At 39.7% G+C, this 14,874-nt stretch overlaps 1 protein-coding gene across 2 annotated transcripts in view; it reads right to left on the bottom strand.

The window, feature by feature from the left end:
* Positions 1 to 14,874, bottom strand: part of LOC308094152 (uncharacterized protein) — a 337,907-nt gene that overhangs the window by 301,079 nt on the left and 21,954 nt on the right. Inside the window, exon 2 of one of the 2 annotated variants that reach the window (XR_013933923.1) lies at positions 2,439 to 3,230. The exons of the other annotated variant lie outside the window; for it this stretch is intronic. The gene's annotated coding sequence lies outside the window, so the exon portion shown is untranslated. The remainder of the gene's footprint in view (positions 1 to 2,438; positions 3,231 to 14,874) is intronic. 2 annotated transcript variants of the gene reach the window in all.

The raw sequence follows: 14,874 nt of genomic DNA, 5'->3' as shown, positions 1-14,874 counted from the left end.
ATGCTCTGCAAGGTAACCCAGCACCACGGCATCTACACTTTCTCGAACAGAAGGGCTCTACTCAGCTTTGCAGCCACACTTGAGTTCTCTACAAACTTAAGCAGCCTCTGGCAAGAGTGTCCATAAAGGTGTCCACGAATCAGCGACTTTAATCCATCCATATTTGTCAGGAGATGGTAGAGATTGCATAGCTTTCAGGCTTCTGGACCAAATGCCAGATTGGCTGCTCGATTTGAATATTGTAGCAGTGCAGCCCGTGTGGGAGGAGTGTTTTCCATTGAGAGACTATTAAAACTTTTTTTGGCACCCCTTAGGATGCATTCAGATCACCCAAGGGACATTTGTACCAAATGTCATGCTTTTATGAGATTATTTTTTATGAGTGTCTTTTGCATCATCTGTCAACACTGTACACGGCCATTTTCAATTTAGTCAATAACTCACTTCCTGTTTCAGATAATTTCAGGCACCCCTTCTAGGATGTCTTAGGATGACCCAAGGGACATGTATGCCAAATTGTATGCTTTTATGAGATTCTTTAGTTGTCTTTTGAGTCAATCGACAACACTGTAGGCGGTCATTTTCAATTTTGTCAATGACTCACTTCCTGTTTAAGATTTTTTTGGGCACCCCTTCTGGGATGTCTTGGGATGACCCAAGGGACATGTATGCCAAATTGTATGCTTTTATGAGATTCTTTAGTTGTCTTTTGAGTCAATCGACAACACTAGGCGGCCATTTTCAATTTAGTCAATAACTCACTTCCTGTTTCAGATTCCTTTGGGCACCCCTTCTAGGATGTCTTAGGATGACCCAAGGGACATATGTGCCAAATGTTATGCTTTTTGGAAATTATTTTGGTGTCTTTTGAGTCAACGGTCAACAGTTTAGGTGGCCATTTTGAATTTTGTCCATAACTCACTTCCTGTTTAAGATTTTTTTGGGCACCCCTTCTAGGATGTTTTAGGATGACCCAAGGGACATCTGTATCAAATTTCATGCTTTTATCCGCCACGTAACGATTTGGCCATTTTTGGTGGTTAGTACCCCCTACTAAAATACTTGTTCTCCCCACTGTGTGTGTGTGTGTGTGTGTGTGTGTGTGTGTGTGTGTGTGTGTGTGTGTGTGTGTGTGTGTGTGTGTGTGTGTGTGTGTGTGTGTGTGTGTGTGTGTGTGTGTGTGTGTGTGTGAGACACACACACATATATATACACACACACATATACATACATACATACATACATACACACGCTCTCTCTGCTGCTAGACTCTGGGCGCCTGTAGCCTTACATTGTAGCGAGATTGATCAGCCAGAGCTCTGAGCAAGCGAGCCAATCGACAAGACCACAACACGTCGCAAATGCAACGCATCGCAGGCTTGCAGATCGGCTGTGTTTGCCATGGGACACAGTTGTGCAATGAAGCATATATCAGGTAACGCCCTCCCTTGCTGTAAACACAGACTCAGCACAGCAGAGCAGGAGCACACACACACACACACACACACACACACACACACACACACGTCGACTCAGTTGCTCATGTCACATTTCTCTTTTAGCTAAATTGTATTTGTCCGTTCTCTGGACAAGTCTGGCCTTGTATCTAAACCATTACAGTACATAAACTTATTAGAATAGAGCACCGAAGTCTGACTAATTTACACATCCTACCTGGGTCCCTGGGTCAAAACAAATCAATGAAAAACAATTCCAACATTTACATGAAGCATTTCATAAATAAATCAGAAATCAAATAATTTCCATAAATAAAAACAAAATACAACGATTAAGAATTAGTGAAAATAGCAGATGTACTAGCTCACAACGCAGCACATTCTGAGCTTGTAGATCTGCTATTTTCACTAGTTTCGGTCCCAGGCAAACATCTAATTTCTCTATAGGTCTCGAGCTAATACGTTTGGGAACCAGTGTACTAACGTACTGCACAAGCTGCATAGGCCAAACTATCACCACCACCATCATCATCATACCACCAATAAAAAATGTAAATGTGCAATTACACACAATTCATAACCCGTACCTCATTTTACCACATGTTGTGTTAATGAAAGGAAGTCTAGGATGAAATAAAGAAAATGTGCACTTGAATCTATTAAACTGGCACCACCCAAGAGCAGAGCACCTCAGTGCTCCACTTTCAAAAATATTGCTTCCAATGGCCCCCCAACATTCTCTGAACGCCCCCTGGAGCGTGGTTCTACCTCCCTCATTGAGAAACACTAAATTAGACGAAGTGTACTTTTGGTTTATTATGCTCAAAAGAAGAAAGAAAAGTGTCATACTTTGCTCATGCACACATCAGATTTAGTGTTTCCTTGGAAGAAAAACAGTTAGTGTTCAGTATTACTTGTATATGGTACTATATTGATCCACATTTATTAAGAGATGCATTATCATGAAAGCATTTGTCTCACCTGTATGAGTCCTCATATGCCTCTTCATAGTAACCTTATGATTGAAGGTTCTTTCACAAACTGTACAAGTAAAGGGTTTTTCCCCTGTATGAGTTCTCATGTGTGTCTTCAGAGTATAATTATGTTTGAAGGTTCTTTCACAAACTGGGCAAGTAAAGGGGTTTTCCCCTGTATGAATCCTCATGTGGACCTTAAGAGTAACATTTCGATTGAAGCTTTTTTCACAAACGTCACAGCTAAAGGGTTTTTCCCCAGTATGAATCCTCATGTGTCTCTTCAGAGTTCCCTTACAATTAAAGCCTTTGTCACAATTTGTACAGCTAAAACCTGTTTGTTTGGATGATTCCTCGTCCTGGGACAGATTGTTGCTCAAAGATTTTTTTTTGCCATCCACATGTGTTTTACGTGATTTCAGTGTGTTTAAAGTTGACTGATCTTTCCTGGTCTCCTCCCACTCATCACTGTCTTCAGTGTCAGATTCAGAACAGTTTGAAGAGAGGAGTTGGTCATCACTAGTTGGTTGTGATGCTACCCAGAACTTGACATAAGCTTGTGTTTTCATGTGTTCAGTTGAGGTGCTGGCTACAGGCTCTGTGTCTCTGTTTTCATCATCTTCACTTTTCACTGCTAGTAATGCCATTGTTGACCTATCAGCCTCCTCTGGTATTTGAAGTAGCTCCTCCTGTTCCTCTTTAATCTGTGGAGGCTCAGGTTCCTCCTGGACCAGACTTGGGCTCCTCTCCTGCTGTTCAGGGGAAACCTCCTCTTTACACACAGGGAGGGTCAGGAAGTCTAGGTAAAGGATAAAATCAGAGAAAAACATTAAATATTTGTTTTTTTAAAACATTTTATACAATGTTGGGTCCATATCCATCTTTGTTTTGGTCAACGTTTTGATTCCAGTGTGAGATACCATACCAATGTTATACATAGATCAGGGGTGTCATTTTAACTCTTTCTGTGCCACAGGACGTAAAATACGTCCGTTCTAACAAACGCCCTGAGTGCCACTGAACGTAAAATACGTCCGGGGAAAAAAATGTAACTTTTTTTTTTTTTTTTTTGTGTTTCCACTAGATGAAACTCTTCCCCAGCCTGTGACAAAATTTGGGGCTTCTATCATGAAAGAAAACATGAAATCATGCCATCAAAAGTCAGGGTGACCTAGAATCAAAAACATCTTATTTCGAGTTAGAGTGCTTCTGTGTCAGTCATACATAAACATTCTGTGATCACAGCCGCCGTCGACCACATGATCAAAACAACTCGTGGGAACACACACACACACACACACACACACACACACAGTGGGGAAACAAATCATTGGGGCTTCTCTGATGGAGGAACCACCTGACAAAACAACTTATTGGGACCTCTGTGATCAAACACCCCGACAGCCATCAGCACTGATCATAAACAACCTGTGGGGCTCCGAAGATCAAAGGACCGCCGTACACCACCTGACCAAAACAGAAGTTTATAAAAGTTTGTGGGACACACTGGGGCCCTTTGTGGGGAAGCAGTGAGGAGAAGCTTGAGAGAGAGAGCGTAAGCGATCGATCATCTACGAGAGATTTTGAGAGAACACACACACACACACACACACACACACACACACACACACACACACACACACACACACACACACACACACACACACACACACACACAGGTGACCGGAGCCTCCGCGAGGGTACCGTCCGTGCCTGTTGGAGAGACCGGAGCCTCCGCGAGGGTACCGTCCGTGCCCGTTGGAGAGACCGACTCGGAGGTCTCTGGCTGTGAGGAAAACGTCGCTGAACCGATCGATTGTCTCCGTCGCAGTGTCAGGCTGACAGTTAGTCGACGTGAGGTTCTGGAGAGTCCATTCAACAGTCAGAAATCTCAGTCCGATCCCTCCGACACGGACATGGAGTCGGATTGTGATGAATGGCTTCCATACGAGAGAGTGGACGACACGCAGAGCAGACTACGTTCTGTCCCAGACAGCAGTGGTAAGAAGATTCTATCTATCTATCTATCTATCTATCTGTCTGTCTGTCTGCAGTTGTCCATGTAACATGAAAGTATGTTGAAAGATTTGCGCACATTTTCAAAAATAGCAGATCTACAAGCTCATAATGGGGCATACACTCTCAGATTATAGACCTGTAAGGGTCCATTTGGTTCTATTTGTACACTCTAGACCTGGCTGTATGGGTCCATTTGAACCCCCCCCCCCCAAGGAACCCTGAGGGTGTTTGAGATTCTGTCTGTCTGTCTGTCTGTCTGTCTGTCTGCAGTTGTCCATGTAACATGAAAGTATGTTGAAAGATTTGCGCACATTTTCAAAAATAGCAGATCTACAAGCTCATAATGGGGCATACACTCTCAGATTATAGACCTGTAAGGGTACATTTGGTTCTATTTGTACACTCTAGACCTGGCTGTATGGGTCCATTTGAACCCCCCCCCCCCCCCCCCAAGGAACCCTGAGGGTGTTTGAGATTCTGTCTGTCTGTCTGTCAAATATTTTTCAAAAATAGCACATCTACAAGCTCTTAGGAGTAATTGACAGTTTTTTTTGTTATAGAGAGATCATATTTGTGTGTGTGCGTGTGTCTGTCTGTCTAAGATTTTTCAAAAATAGCAGATCTACAAGCTCTTAGGAGTAATTGACAGTTTTTTTTGTTATAGAGAGATCATATTTGTGTGTGTGCGTGTGTCTGTCTGTCTAAGATTTTTCAAAAATAGCAGATCTACAAGCTCTTAGGAGTAATTGACAGTTTTTTTTGTTATAGAGAGATCATATTTGTGTGTGTGCGTGTGTCTGTCTGTCTAAGATTTTTCAAAAATAGCAGATCTACAAGCTCTTAGGAGTAATTGACAGTTTTTTTTGTTATAGAGAGATCATATTTGTGTGTGTGCGTGTGTCTGTCTGTCTAAGATTTTTCAAAAATAGCAGATCTACAAGCTCTTAGGAGTAATTGACAGTTTTTTTGTTATAGAGAGATCATTTGTGTGTGTGTGTGTGTGTGTGTCTTTTTGGGGATTCAGATATAGATAAGAGTGTCTGCTAATGCCTGAAATTTGTGATTTTGTGGACATCATATTTACCTACCAATATGTTACTGTGATTTTAGACTCTGAGTTCAGTGAGGAGGACAGTGAGGAGGAGGAGGGCCCACTACCTGCTGATGAAGAGTTGGGAGTTGCCAGAACAGCTCATGGTAAGAAAAAAAAGTTAATTTCCCTGCACATCTGAGATGAAATGTAAGGTTCCATTTGGAACCCCCCCCCCCCCCACATAAATACAAAAAAAAGTGTAATATGTATTATATGGTAATTATGTATTTCTGTCATTTACAGGTAGACCACAGCAAGGGAAGGGGCGTCGTTGTGAGGGTGCGGAGGGTGCACTATCATCATCTGATGAAGAGTTGGGACTTGCCCGTACAGCTCGTGGTAAGAAAAAAAAGTTAATTTCCCTGCACATCTGAGATGAAATGTAAGGTTCCATTTGGAACCCCCCCCCCCCCACACACAAATACAAAAAAAGTGTAATATGGTAATTATGTATTTCTGAAATTTACAGGTAGACCACAGCAAGGGAAGGGGCGTTGTCGTGAGGAGGGTGTGGAGGGTGCACCATCTTCTGATGAAGATTTGGGTTTTGGCGCTACAGCTTTGATTTGAAAATTTTATTGGAGGATAAACCCCTTGAGATGCAGCATCTCGTCTTCCAGGGGGTCCTCAGGCACAACACACAAACACTGACACAAAACAATCACATAACATACAACAACAACAAAACATACACATAAGGGCTCTCACACCATCCCAGACCAGTCTACATCTGTTATGCCATAATAAAAATAATAATAAAAATGAAAAAATAAAATAATAATAAAACAATCAATTATGAAATCAAATTCAACAAGAATACATGGCAACATATGTCACCTCCAGTCCGAAGTCAAAACCCATAACCCCCCAAGCCGACTCCGCGAACCCCGATTGTCTTTCCGTTCAGCCAACTTTATGAATTTAAAAGCAAGAACAGTTAGATTTTAGGGAATCAAGCAGAGATATTTTGAAAACAGAAAATGAAATAATTGATCTAAGTAAAGTGGATAAATTGTTCCAATCAGAAGGTGCTTTAAACTTAAAAGAACGTCTCCCAATTTCTTTGTTTATACCGACAGGTACCTCAAAAACAGGTTGTTGTGTATGTCTTAATGGGTATCTTGAACTGAACGGACGTAAAAGCTCTTTCAAATAAGAAGGATAATTAAAGTAAATACATTTAAAAACAAAAAGCAACCAATGAAAATGTCTCCTATCATGAGGAGATAACCAGTTTAACGTATCATACAGAACACAGTGATGTGTACTGTAAGGACACCGGAGTACAAATCTACATATATTATTGTAAACTACATTTAACGAATGAAGATGTGTCTCAGAGGTGTTCTGATAAATGATGTCACAATAGTCAATGATAGGAAGTAGAAGCTGCTGAACAATATGTTTTCTTATTTGAAAAGTAAAACAGTTTATTGATCTATACATTAATCTGAGACCATTATTTACTTTACTCCTAAGAGAATCGATATGGGGCTTAAAAGAAAATTCCGAATCTAACCAAAGGCCTAAGTATTTGAATGTTTCCACTGTTTTAAGGGGAGAGCCATCTGTAAAAAAAATAGATAATTCAGAGGATGTACGATTAAGAAAATACCGAGTACCAAACACCATGCTGCACGACTTCTGCTTGTTTAATATAAGATTATTATTTAAAAGCCATTTTTGAACCAGATTGAATTCCGTTTGCAAGGAGCTTTGAATTTTGGATATATCACAATCAGATGTATAGATAGCTGTGTCATCAGCATATAACTGTATGGAGCAATTTGTACATATTTTGGGAAGATCATTAATGAAAATGGAAAAAAGTAAAGGACCTAAGATTGATCCTTGTGGTACACCCTTTTCCATCACCAAGAAATCCGATTTAACATCATTAAAAGAAACACACTGACGACGATTATGAAGGTAGGAACTAAACCAAAGTAATGCCTGTCGAGAAAGGCCAAAATCATAAAGTTTATCCAAAAGAAGATAATGATCAACTAAATCAAAAACCTTAGATAAATCAATAAAAATAGAACCTAATAATTTACTCTTATCTAAGGCGGAGTATACATCATCCGAAAATTTAACAAGAGCAGTAGTAGTGGAGAAATTGGAACGGAAACCTGACTGAAATGGGGATAAAATATTGAGATCATTAATATATTTAGATAATTGATTATAAATGAGCTTTTCAAATATTTTTGCCATTGAACAGATAATAGAAATGGGTCTATAATTATTAACTTCTAAAGGATCACCACCTTTAAAAAGTGGAGTGACCTTTGCACATTTCCAGATTGATGGAAGTTGACAAGTTGATAGGGACAAATTAAATAAATCTGCAAGAGGGAAGATGAGAACTTGAGAAGCTAATTTAATAAACTTGGCCTCTAATCCGTCTGGATCAGAGGCACATCCAATCTTAAGTTCTGAAATAACTTGTGAAATTTCTGTAGGTAATATTCGTTTAAATGAAAATGAACCATTAATAGGACTACTAACATGATTATTTAAATAAGGAGAATCAAAAGAATAAGAATTACTAACAGAGGAAAAAAAACGATTAAACACATCAGAGATAAGAGCAGGGTCATGGACAACTTCATCATTTACACGAATCTGAGGAACAGAGTTTTTCTTTGGTTTAAGAATACTATTCAACTTATTCCAAAACTGTTTGGGATTTTTGAAATCTTGAGAAAGTCCATTCCTATGAAAATTAGCCTTGGCATTTCTAGTCTGAGTCTTACAAATATTTCTCAAATGTTTATAAGAGTCCCAGTCAACTGGGTCCCTAGTAGATCTGTATTTTGCCCAAGCCGTATCTCTACGTTTAAAGAGACCTATGAGATCTGAGTTGATCCATGGTAAATGTCTACCTTTAACTCTTACTATTTTCCAAGGAGCGTGTTTATCAATAACTCTGACAAATTCATCTAAAAGAAAGTTCGACGCATCCTCAACAAAAGGAATCAACTGAAACCTGTTCCAGTCCACTGAAACAACATCCTGAATAAAATTATCTGTATTTATGTTTCTACACTGTCTCATATTTATATATTTTGGAGGAAGACGGGGAATTCTTATCTTCCAAACACAAAATATTCCAGAATGGTCACTAAAACAATCGGAGAGGACCCCTGATTTAACAATCCTATCTGGATGTGAAACAAATATTAAATCTAATAGTGTTGATGTTGTTTCAGTAACTCTGGTCGGCTCAGTGATAAGTTGAGTTAAGTTTATGTTGTCATATCTTTATCATAACTATCTGATATTTTACTATGATTTCAGATACTGAGTCAAGGAAGGGACAGCGCAGATCCAGTTCTACCGCACGTGTTGGCAGTACAGCTCGAGGTAAGGTTTCCCTGCACATGTGAGATGAAATGAATGTATTTAGTACGTTATAAATAATAATAATAATGAATTGCATTTTTATAGTGCTTCGCTAAGTGCGCCACTTACTCAACGCGCTATACAATGTTTCATTCATTCACACACCGATGGTGGAGGATCGACATCGGGAGCAATTATGGGTTCAGTGTCTTGCTCAAGGACACTTCGACACCAACTCTGGGGGAGCCCGGGATCGAACTGGGAATCTTCCGGCTTCCATTCGGCCACAAATACAAAAAAAGTGTTGTAAAATGTAATATGTATTTTATGGTAATTATGTATTTCTGTAATTTACAGCTAGACCAAAGCAAGGAAAGGGGCGTCGTCGTGGCGTGGCCGATCCTCTGCCGTGGTATGAGCTGGGTGAAAAGGAGTGGATGCCAGAGGCCTTCCCATTTACAGCAGATCCCGGACCTTTCAATGGCGCTGCTGAGCTGGACTCAACTTATCGTTGATCAGACGAACCTCTATGCACAGCAGGTCATTGCGAGCATCACTAAGCCAAACTCAAGAGTCCATGCATGGACTCTAAATCCACTCACAGTTCAGGAACTGAAAACATTCTTAGGGCTCCTCTTCCTGACCGGTATCGTTCGTAAGCCTGCCCTGAAAATGTACTGGTCCACAGATGAGGTGTATTTTGAGCCGTAATCGGTTTCAGCTGATCCTCAGATTTCTGCACTACACAGACAACAGTGTGGCTGATGAGAAGAGAAGAGTAGCTGACAAAATGTACAAGGTACGTCCTGTTTTGGACTACCTAGTCACCAAATTCAGTGACTTGTATCAGCCAGATTCATCCATCTCAATAGATGAGGGTACCCTGCTCTGGAGAGGTAGACTTTCCTTCAAGGTCTATAACCCCCAAAAGCCTGTAAGGTATGGCATAAGATCTTACATACTGTGTGATTCAGCTACAGGGTACTGTCATAATTTGAATCCATATTGTGGGAAATCTGAAACCCTAGAATGCACAGTACTCGCTCTTCTTGGTACCCTGTCAGGTCAAGGTTATACATTATTCATGGATAACTTTTATAATTCAGTGACATTGTGTCATAAGCTCCTCGATAGGAAGACTCACATCTGTGGTACACTCAGGAGGAGCAGGGGTGCACCACCGGCCATAAACTTGGCTGACAATTCTTCCCTGGCCGTTGGGGAGAGAATTGTCAGTCACAATGAAAGGGTGATGGTTACAGCATGGAGAGACACAAATGTGGTCAGGATGGTCACAAGCTGCCATGAGAACCAGATGGAGAGTGTACCAGCGTGGCGTCGGGTGAAGAAAGGACACCATATTCGAGTGGAAAAAGCGAAGCCGGTCTGTGTGGTCGAGTACAACCACGGCATGAATGGAGTGGACAAACTGGATCAAAACATTTCCTATTATCCCTTTGCCAGGAAGACCATGAAGTGGACAAACAAATTTGTCTTCTACATGATTCAGATATGCATCTTCAATGCCTTCATACTGTACAAGGCCAAGAATCCACAGGGCGAGTGTAAAACCATGCTGAACTTCACCGAATCTGTCCTCAAGGCATTCACCAGGCCTGAACAGGAATCCGCTGCACCACGCCCAGCCAAAGCAGACCCCCCAGACCTGTCTGCTCTCGGCCATGTCCCTGTTTATAACCAGCCCACCCCCAAAAAAGAGAAACCAGGTAGGAAATGCATTGCCTGTACCGAGAAGAAGCGGCAAGACACACTATTCCAGTGTGCTATCTGTCGTGTCCCTTTGTGTAGATGGTGTTGGTCATCCTATGACCACAAAGTGTAGAACAATGTGAACAGTTTTTTTTTGTTATTTACTACTATTTTTTTGTCATTTACTACTATTACTATTTAGAGTCCAGACCTGTAAGGGTCCATTTGGTTCCATGTGTATTTTGTATACACTCTAAGAGTCCAGACATGTAAGGGTCCATTTGGTTCCATGTGTATTTTCTATACACTCTAAGTGTCCAGACCTGTAAGGGTCCATATGGTTCCATGTGTATTTTGTATATACTCTAAGTCCAGACCTGTAAGGGTCCATTTGGTTCCATGTGTATTTTGTATACAGTCCAGACCTGTAAGGGTCCATTTGGTTCCATGTGTATTTTGTATATACTCTAAGTCCAGACCTGTAAGGGTCCATTTGGTTCCATGTGTATTTTGTATATACTCTAAGAGTCCAGACCTGTAAGCGTCCATTTGGTTCCATGTGTATTTTGTATACAGTCCAGACCTGTAAGGGTCCATTTGGTTCCATGTGTATTTTGTATACAGTCCAGACCTGTAAGTGTCCATTTGGTTCCATGTGTATTTTGTATACAGTCACCAAATGGATCTGTAAGGGTCCATTTGGTTCCATGTGTATTTTGTATATACTCTGTAAGAGTCCACACCTGTAAGGGTTCATTTGGTTCCATGTGTATTTTGTATACACTCTAAGTGTCCAGACCTGTAAGGGTCCATTTGGTCCTATTTGTATTTTGTATACACTCTAGAGTCCAGACCTGTAAGGGTCCATTTGGTTCCATGTGTATATGCTCTCAGAGTTGTGAACTGTTTATTTTTAATTTTTTGTATGTTATTACTCATTTATCAACACTTGCAACACTTGGAAGTAAAATTTTGTTTTTTATTCTATCTTATTTTGTTGTCATTTGTTTGAAAATGACTACTGTATATATGTCTGCATCACTGGAGCCAAAAATAAAATGAAGATTGACTCATAAAAATGCCTTTTACTCATGTTTCTATTCTCAGGGCTGTTTTTGATGAAAAATAGCGGCACGACACACTATTCCAGTGTGCTATCTGTCGTGTCCCTTTGTGTAGATGGTGTTGGTCATCCTATGACCACAAAGTGTAGAACAATGTGAACAGTTTTTTTTTTGTTATTTACTACTATTACTATTTAGAGTCCAGATCTGTAAGGGTCCATTTGGTTCCATGTGTATTTTGTATACACTCTAAGAGTCCAGACCTGTAAGGGTCCATATGGTTCCATGTGTATTTTGTATATACTCTAAGTCCAGACATGTAAGGGTCCATTTGGTTCCATGTGTATTTTGTATATACTCTAAGAGTCCAGACCTGTAAGGGTCCATTTGGTTCCATGTGTATTTTGTATACAGTCCAGACCTGTAAGGGTCCATTTGGTTCCATGTGTATTTTGTATACAGTCACCAAATGGACCTGTAAGGGTCCATTTGGTTCCATGTGTATTTTGTATATACTCTAAGAGTCCAGACCTGTAAGGGTTCATTTGGTTCCATGTGTATTTTGTATACACTCTAAGTGTCCAGACCTGTAAGGGTCCATTTGGTCCTATTTGTATTTTGTATACACTCTAGAGTCCAGACCTGTAAGGGTCCATTTGGTTCCATGTGTATATGCTCTCAGAGTTGTGAACTGTTTATTTTTAATTTTTTGTATGTTAATACTCATTTATCAACACTTGATAAATGAGTGAATAAAATAGTTTTATTCAACTGCCTATAAATAAAGAACGGAACATGCTAGCAACTCACTTTTTTTTCCTAGGCAAAGAAAAGAGTCTCATCTTTCTTTTGAGATATGGTACATACTTTTAGTCATAGAAGAAAATATTCTGTGGGCCTCTAAATAGTAGTAAAAATGCTCATACATGTTGGCACTGGGAGCACACTGCCAGAAAACACTGTGGCACTGAAAGAGTTAACTAACTTGAACATGAACTAACTTGTTCATGTTCAACAAAATGTTTCACTTTATTAATTTCAATTCTCATTAAGATTGCCTAGCAAGCATTCCTTTTAAATTAACTTGCAGTCTTAGGTTACAAGAAAGATACTATTTTCTGTTTTGGTAGAAACAACCCTTTCCTTAAAAAAGAAAAAGAGACATTTAGATCACAATTTCTGATGAACATGAAAGTAGAAACACGCACAGCAGCTCCCAATCCTAAACTATGTGGGGTGCATGGTTGGTTAAAACAGACCACCAGCACTCAGAAAAAATAAAAATGTTTAAAAAGAGACCCTGTGGCAGACCAAGGACCAGACGGGGGTATTATATCTCCACACTGGCCTTGGAACGCCTCAGGATCCCCAAGGAGGAAGTTGCTAAAGTTGCTCTGGAAAGGGAAGACTGCGATCTATGTTGGAACTGTTACCTCCGCTACCCGATTCCGCATAAGTGGTTCAAGATGGATGGATGGATGGAATTAAAATGTGAGATCAGCTCTCACACAGATACATACACAAATAAGGGCTCCAGAGTTTGCGTAAGATGGTTGAACATGCGACCAAAAATCGTTCAAGTGAGAGTAATAATTTGTATTGGCCGCACCAGTGTACCTGGAATTTGAACAGCTCTGTATGTCTGTGTGTGCATCCCCCTCCCTCCCCCTAACTCCCATTCTTACAATACATTCTTACTCTGGCTCACTCTTAGTAGTCCTGTAGCAAGTCCTCAAAAAAGCCCTTAGTTTTTGAGATACCCCTACCCGAGTTAGAACAAAACACAACCATGTTTTTTCTTATCTTTAGGGTCTCCCATCAATGAAATGGTTTGTTGTGAAATTTTATTTTGGGGCAAAATTAGTTTTTTTTGGCTATTCTTTAGAACTACCCCAATCTCTGAAAAAGGCAAATCCGAAAAAGGCAAAGGTGACCAAATATGCTATAACTTGAGTATGCTCACTCATATCTTCATCAAATTTGCTGAGGTATGAACCAGGGGTCTACCCTACATCACCAAAGAGTCAGAATGTAATTTACATAAAGAAATACTGAAATATAGTCCTTTAAACATACCTTTAGTTTAGGCGGAAATTGTACTTTAGTAGTGAGGACTCCTCTACTTTCCCTCATTTAGAAAAACAACATACATTTATGTCAAATAAGCTGTTACTGCATAGCCTAAGATGCTATTTAACAATAACCAGTGGTTGTGTGGGATCTAGTACAGTTTTATTGCAAATTAGACTTATTTAGACATACCCCTTCTCTGGAAATAAAACATTATAGGCGGGTGCAAATATGGTTTGACCCAAAAATAAGTATAACAAAAGGTTTCTCAATGGTTTATTGTAGTATCAGGTGTACTTAATAACATATCAAAAGTTTACCAAAATCTAATCATTAGAAATGTCAAATTTCCAAGATGGACGCCACCAGTTCCTTAAAAGACCATTACTCCTTCATTATTTGCCTAAGTAATTTTGGTGCCTAACCCCATGTTTTGGTGATCTAGGAATCCAATTAGCATATATAAATTATAGTCAAGTGATTATAAGTACAATTATATATTAAAGCAATTGGTTATAAGCATATTTAACAATGTCATTTGACATTTCTCCCTTTTCTACATGCCATAATGGCCAGGATTGGTGAATTCATCACCTATACATGTAATTCACATTCTGTTGAAGCTTTCAAGATTTCTTTTGATACCAATAAGGAATAAATTAATTATTACTGGGTGGTACTGTGACTTTTGTAAAAACATGGCTGCCAATATGATAGCCTGGGAATTTAATTTAATTATAAAAATCTTGGAAGAAATTCCTTACCAAGAAATGTCTTCATCAATTTGTTTGTAAAGGTGTCCCAAACTGGGGGTCCCCCAAATGATTTTGGGGTCCCCCCAGATGGTTAGCTTGATGTGCAACATTGTTTTATCACTCAACAGTAAACAAACCAACATACAGTATAAGTGTATACAGGGTATCTGCAAATTTCTAAAGTTACAATTTAATTACTCTTAATGACTCAATATTATCTCAAATATTAGGTAAGAAAGAGGCAAACATTGTGAAAATAGCCGATGTAAAAGCTCACAACGCTACACTCAAAAAAAAAAGTCCACTTTTCTGGTCTATGGGGATTGGGGAAGGGGGACTCCTCAGTGGGGATACAGTAGAGAGGGTGTGCAAGTCAGTACAGAG

The sequence above is a fragment of the Gymnoscopelus braueri genome (assembly GCF_963280865.1).
Source record: "Gymnoscopelus braueri genome assembly, chromosome: 10".
NCBI lineage: Eukaryota > Metazoa > Chordata > Actinopteri > Myctophiformes > Myctophidae > Gymnoscopelus > Gymnoscopelus braueri.
This window is presented reverse-complemented; position numbering and strand designations above follow the sequence as displayed.